Source organism: Microcebus murinus, chromosome 32 (assembly GCF_040939455.1).
Source record: "Microcebus murinus isolate Inina chromosome 32, M.murinus_Inina_mat1.0, whole genome shotgun sequence".
NCBI classification, from domain to species: Eukaryota; Metazoa; Chordata; class Mammalia; order Primates; family Cheirogaleidae; genus Microcebus; species Microcebus murinus.
The window spans coordinates 1,506,963-1,512,962 of NC_134135.1; positions in this window are offsets into that span (position 1 = coordinate 1,506,963).

A 6,000-nucleotide genomic window follows, 5' to 3' on the forward strand; every position below is an offset into this window, starting at 1 on the left:
GAGTGTTTCCCCAAACCACAAGTCCCGTCCTCGGGCTGGGCATAATTCTTCCTCTCAAAGGAAAATAAAAACACCCTGAGTCCGGCAGCTTCTCCCATAGCCTCGCTGACTTGGAGCCACGTGGGAAGAAGCACATGAGAATACAGTTTTCTTGCTCTAAGTTGCACTTTTGGGGAAAAGGTAGTAATATTCTCCCTAAAGATCACATTTGTGAGCTTCCTTGCAGGGTCGGGGTGCCAGGTGCCCCCCAGTTCTTGGCCTCAGGGTGACCGACTTCCTTCCCTGCTACATGGGACTCTTTCTGTGTATCTTTAGGAAAGTAACCATTTACACCGTTTTTATTATTTTTATTTTTTTTTTGAGACAGAGTCTGGCTCTGTTGCCCGGGCTAGAGTGCCATGGCATCACCCTAGCTCTCAGCAACCTCCAACTCCTGGGCTCGAGCGATCCTCCTGCCTCAGCCTCCCGAGTAGCTGGGACTACAGGCACATGCCACCATGCCCGGCTAATTTTTTCTATATATATATTTTTTAGTTGGCCAATTAATTTCTTTCTATTTTTAGTAGAGACGGGGTCTCACTCTTGCTCAGGCTGGTCTCCAACTACTGACCTCAAGTGATCATCCCGCCTCGGCCTCCCAGAGTGCTAGGATGACAGGCATGAGCCACGGCACCTGGCTTTTGTGGTTTTCAATGGGCTTTTTATTTGATTTGGGTTCTACAACTGAGGCAGTGCAGTGTGTTCACGGTCTAGATTTTTAAAGAAGTAAAACAACTTCATTGCCAGAAATTATAAATGAAACACAAACAAAAAAACCCCGAAAACAAAATTTGACCACTCAAATTGTGTCCAGGTATTTCTGAGTGTCCCTGGCGGGGACAGGGGACAAAATCACCCTCGCTGAGAAGCAGTCGTTTGCCACCTGAGTCGCTGTCTCTCTTTCCCAGGACTGCCTTTGGGCCAAGGGAGCTGGGCACGAACTGGCGAATCCTTCCCTCAACTCCTCTTGGCGACTCTCTGGCGCGGGCGTCCTGCTCCTGCGCCCAGCAGGGGCTGGGGCCGTGCCCACGGGTGCCAGGACGCCCCTCCTTTGCTTGTGACAACCAACAATGTCTCCAGACATTGGCTGCCAAATGTCACCTCCAGGCCGGGGGTGGGGCATCCAAATTCCCAGCCCCGCCCCCTACCAGGTTCCTGTACAGCCCACCTTGGCTGCCGTCCCCAGCTGTCCCCAACCCTCTCTGGGGAAGGGGCTTTCCGAGGAGCCGCCCTGTGCAGCCGCGGGGCTCTTGCTCTAGGGACTGATGAAGATGAGAATCAGTTCCGTCCTGTGATCTCAGTCAAGTCAGTGCCGACATTGGAGCCCCAAGACATGCAATTGCAATAGGGGTGGCAGCTAGGAGTCTGATGATTTTTTCCCCTTATATAACACGAAATTAACCATTTTAAGATGTACAGTTCAGTACATTCACATGTAGTTGCAAACCTTTCTCTCACTCCAAAAGGAAAGCCCGTACCCATTAGCCAGTCACTCCCAGGTCCTCCCTCCCTCAGTCTCTGGCAACCACCAATTTACTTTTTCTTTCTGCAGATTTACCTATTCTGGACGTTTCGTGTGAACAGAATCCTGCGCTATGTGGCCTTTTGTGTCTGGCCTCTTTCACTAGCATGTTTTTGAGGTTTATGCATGTTGTAGCATGTGTCAGTACTTCATTTTATTTTATTTTTAATTGACAAATAATTGTATATATTTATGGGGTACAATGTGATGTTTTGATATGTGTTTACACTGTGAAATGATTAAATCAAGCGCATTATCATATCCATGACCTCACATATTTATTTTTTTTTGTGTGTGGTCAGAACATTTAAAATCTGCTCTCTTAGCAATTTTGAAATATACGTGACATTATTATTAACTATGTCACCATGCTGTGCAATAGATCTCAAAGATGTATTCCTCCTGTCTAAGAGAAATTGTGTACCCTTTGAGCAACGTCTCCCAGTTTTCCCCACACCCTGGGAATCACGTTCTACCGTCGGCTTCTCCGAGTTTCAGTCTCTTAGCTTCCACACGTAAGTGTGCGTGAGAGAGCACGCGGCACCTGCCCTTCTGTGCCTGCCTTGTGTTACTTAGCATGATGTCCTCCAGGTTCTTCGGCCAAATACTATTCCATTGTGTGTGTGATATGTACACACATGTACACATGTACAGATACGCACACACATACCACTTTTGCTTTATTTATTCATCCATAGGCGAGTGCTTGGGCTGACCCGGATGTTGGCTATTGTGAATAATGCTTCTGTGAACCTGGCAGCCCAGACAATTCCCATGGCTGAGTACCGTCTCATTGTGTGGATAAGCCGTGTTTTATTTATCCATTCCTATGTAGATGGACGTTTGGGTTGTTTCCACCGCTTGGCTGCTATTGGGAACATTCATGTGCCAGCACCTATTTCAATGCCTGGTTTTAGTTCCTTTCAGTACGACCCTAGGAGTGGGATTGCTGGGTCATGTGGTAACTCTATATTTAGCTTTTTTTGAGACAGAGTCTCACTCTGTTGCCCGGGCTAGAGTGCCATGGCGTCAGCCTAGCTCACAGCAACCTCAAACTCCTGGGCTCAAGCGATCCTCCTGCCTCAGCCTCCCGAGTAGCTGGGACTACAGGCATGTGCCACCATGCCCGGCTAATTTTTTCTCTATATTTTTAGTTGGCCAATTAATGTCTTTCTATTTATAGTAGAGACGGGGTCTCACTCTTGCTCAGGCTGGTTTTGAACTTCTGACCTTGAGCAATCCGCCCGCCTCAGCCTCCCAGAGTGCTAGTATGACAGGCATGAGCCACCGCGCCCGGCCTACCTTAGCTTTTTAAGGACCTGGCAGACTGTTTCCCACAGTGGCTGTGCAATTGTACCTTCCTCTGCCGGAGCTGTTCAGTCCTGGAGGAGGGTGCCACCTGTGGGCAAAAGGGTCCCTGTAGCTTTGGCGACCACCCCAGGACATGGTAGGCAGCCTCAAAAGGAAATTCATCCCAGATGTCGGTCCACAGATCATGCCTTGTTTCTTAGCAAAAGATCTCCATCCAACGAGTCACCTCAACGTGCTGAGGAAATGGTCTCAGTTTGTTTGTGGTGCCGAGCTGCACTCAGGATGCTAACCTCCTTCTTCTGGTGGGAGTCGCTCATCCCTGGAAAAGCTGAGAACACGTGGGGCAACGGCTTCGGCAAACGACAGCGAGTGACACCTGGTGCCTTGTGGAGCGGGTGGAGCGGGCCCCGGGTTCCCCAGGGTCTGTGGAGAAGAGCGTTAGAGACGCCGAGGAGTGTGACTCCAGCAGGGACCGGGGCTCTTCCCCGGTGGGGGCCACCTGGGAGGCCACTGCGGGCTTGTGGGCGGGACAGAGCCTGTAGGCGGCTCTTCAGAAACCACCTGCTGGTACCTGGAGACATTGGTGGCCGTCCTGTCCTGCTGGGGGACGGGAAGCTGCTGTCCTGTGGGACATTGAGTCTTGGGGTGGCTGGTCCCCTGGGAAGCCCCGACCCCAGCCAGCCCTTCGCCAGGCAGTGGAAGGGAGACCCTGAGATCAGCCGTCTTCACCAATGTTGATGGTTTGGGGGTCAAACAACGAAAACCAGTTTCTGGTAGCGATTCTTGGGGGCTTGCTGGGGGTGGGCACAGGACACCTCGCCCTCACCCCTGCCTGCGGGGAGCCCGTTCATCGGCTCTGCGAGAGTTTACTGAGCTTCCCCTGTGTCGCCACCACGGTGGGGGCCGGTCCACCCACGCACAGTGACAGGGGGGCTTCCGCTCTCTTGGGGAGCGGCCAGCACCCACCGCGGGACAGGAAGCCCTGTGGGCTCACGTGGTCGCTGGCAACAGCCATTTCCTCACAGGCGCCTGCACTGAGGGCCCCAGTTCCTTGCTGGCTGTTATATTTAAATTTTCTTAAAATAATTATTGTCACCGGCATTATTATTTTTGAGACAGAGTCTCACTCTGTTGGCCAGGCTAGAGTGATGTGGTGTCAGCCTAACTCACAGCACCTCAAACTCCTGGGCTCAAGCCATCCTCCTGTCTCAGCCTCCCGAGTAGCTGGGACTATGGGCATGCGCCACCATGCCTGGCTAATTTTTTCTATATATATTTTTAGTTGTCCAGATAATTTCTTTCTATTTTCAGTAGAGACGGTCTCTCTCTTGCTCAGGCTGGTTTTGAACTCCTGATCTTGAGTGATCCTCCCGCCTCGGCCTCCCAGAGTGCTAGGATTACATATCCTTGATCTATTTGATATTCGCCATCCTCAAAGGTGTGAGGTGACCGAGGAGAAGGCATCCGAAGGGACCACCAGGAGCTTGGCTCTGGTCCTGTTCCATTTGAAATGGCTTTTGGACGTCTAAACGGAACTCTTGGGCAGGCGGTCGGTGTTCTGAATCTGGAGTTCAGGACAGAATTGTGAGATGGGACTTTGGAATCATCCGTGGCGGATGGCACGTGTGTAAAACTGTGTGCTCATCTATAGGAAGGGACCTGAGCTCCCTGAATTTCAGAGGGGCTGGTCATAAACCTGCAGACAAGACTGAGAAGACGCAGGCAAACCTGTTTTCAACCAGGGGCTGGCTAGTCAGCCCCCAGGGGACATTCGGCCACTTGGGGAGACATGTTTGGTTGTCACAGCTGAAGACCGGGTGTTCCTGGCATCCGGTGGGCAAAGAGCAGGGCCGCTGCTCGGCACCCTCGAGCGCACAGGACGCCCCGCTCCCCGCCGCCGCCGAAGGATCCACCCAAAATCAGTGGTGGCGAGACTGAGAACCCTGTGGTCACCCAGGACAGTGCGTGTTCCAGGAGTCCGAGTGGAGAGGGCAAGTCCACAAGGGCTGAGGACTAGCCGTGGCCACTCTGCTGACACCGGCAGCTTCTATTCTTCCCTCCAATTTGCAGAGGAAGAAATGGGGGATCGTGAAGAGAAGTCATTTGCCCAGGGCTGATTGACACCCAGGAGGTCTGGCTCCAGCACCCACGCGGGAAACTGGCCTCTCTCCTTCTTTAATGTGCTTAGAGGCCCCTGAGGGTCCTGTGAAAATGTAGATTGTGACTTATAGGAATGGCGGGCAGGGGGGTTGATTTCTTTCTCCACGTCTAACAAGCTCCCAGTGAGGCTGATGCCACTTGTTCACGAGCCACGTTTGGTTCACGTACCACTTCCTGATTGCCGTGTAACATCTTACCACAAACTCAGCAGCTTCAAACAACACCCGTTTATTGTGGCCAGTTTATGTGGCTCAGGAGGGAGGCTGTGGCTTAGCTGGGTCCTTATCGCAGTTGGCTCAGCTGCTAAACAAAAACACTACACACCGGGTGGCTTAAACAACAGGCAGTTACTTCTCATGGGTCTGGAGTCTGGGAAGTCCGAGATCAAGGTGCTGGCAGATTTGGTTCCTGGTGAGGGCTCTCTTCCTGGCTTGCAGACGGCCGCCTTCTCACTGCGTCCGAGAGAGAGAGAGAGAGAGAGAGAGAGAGAGAACACTGATGTCTCTTCTCCTTAGAAGGACACTAAGCCCATCATGGGGACCCTCATGGCCTCAATTAAACCAAATCACCTCCCCAAAGCTCCACCTCCAAATACCAACACATTGGGGGGTAGAACGTCAATATATGAATTTCAAGGGAGGGGGGACACAAACATTCAGTTCATAACAGTCATCTACGTCAGGGTTGTACAAACTGCAGTCAAGGTTATGGTTGGGGCTGTGGTCTCACCTGAGGCTCGACTGGGGAAGGAACCTCTTCCAAGCTTGCATGGTTGCTGGCAGCATTCGTTCCCTTGCAGGCTGCGGGACTGGGGGGCTCAGTCTCCTGAGAGATGTTCAGCCAGAGGCTGTGCTCAGCTCCTGGCTGTGTGGCTGTCCCCATAGGAAGCTCACGACATGGCAACTTCATTCTTCCACGCCAACAAGGGAGAGTCTCCTAGCAAAATGGCTTGATCTCATGTAGCGTAA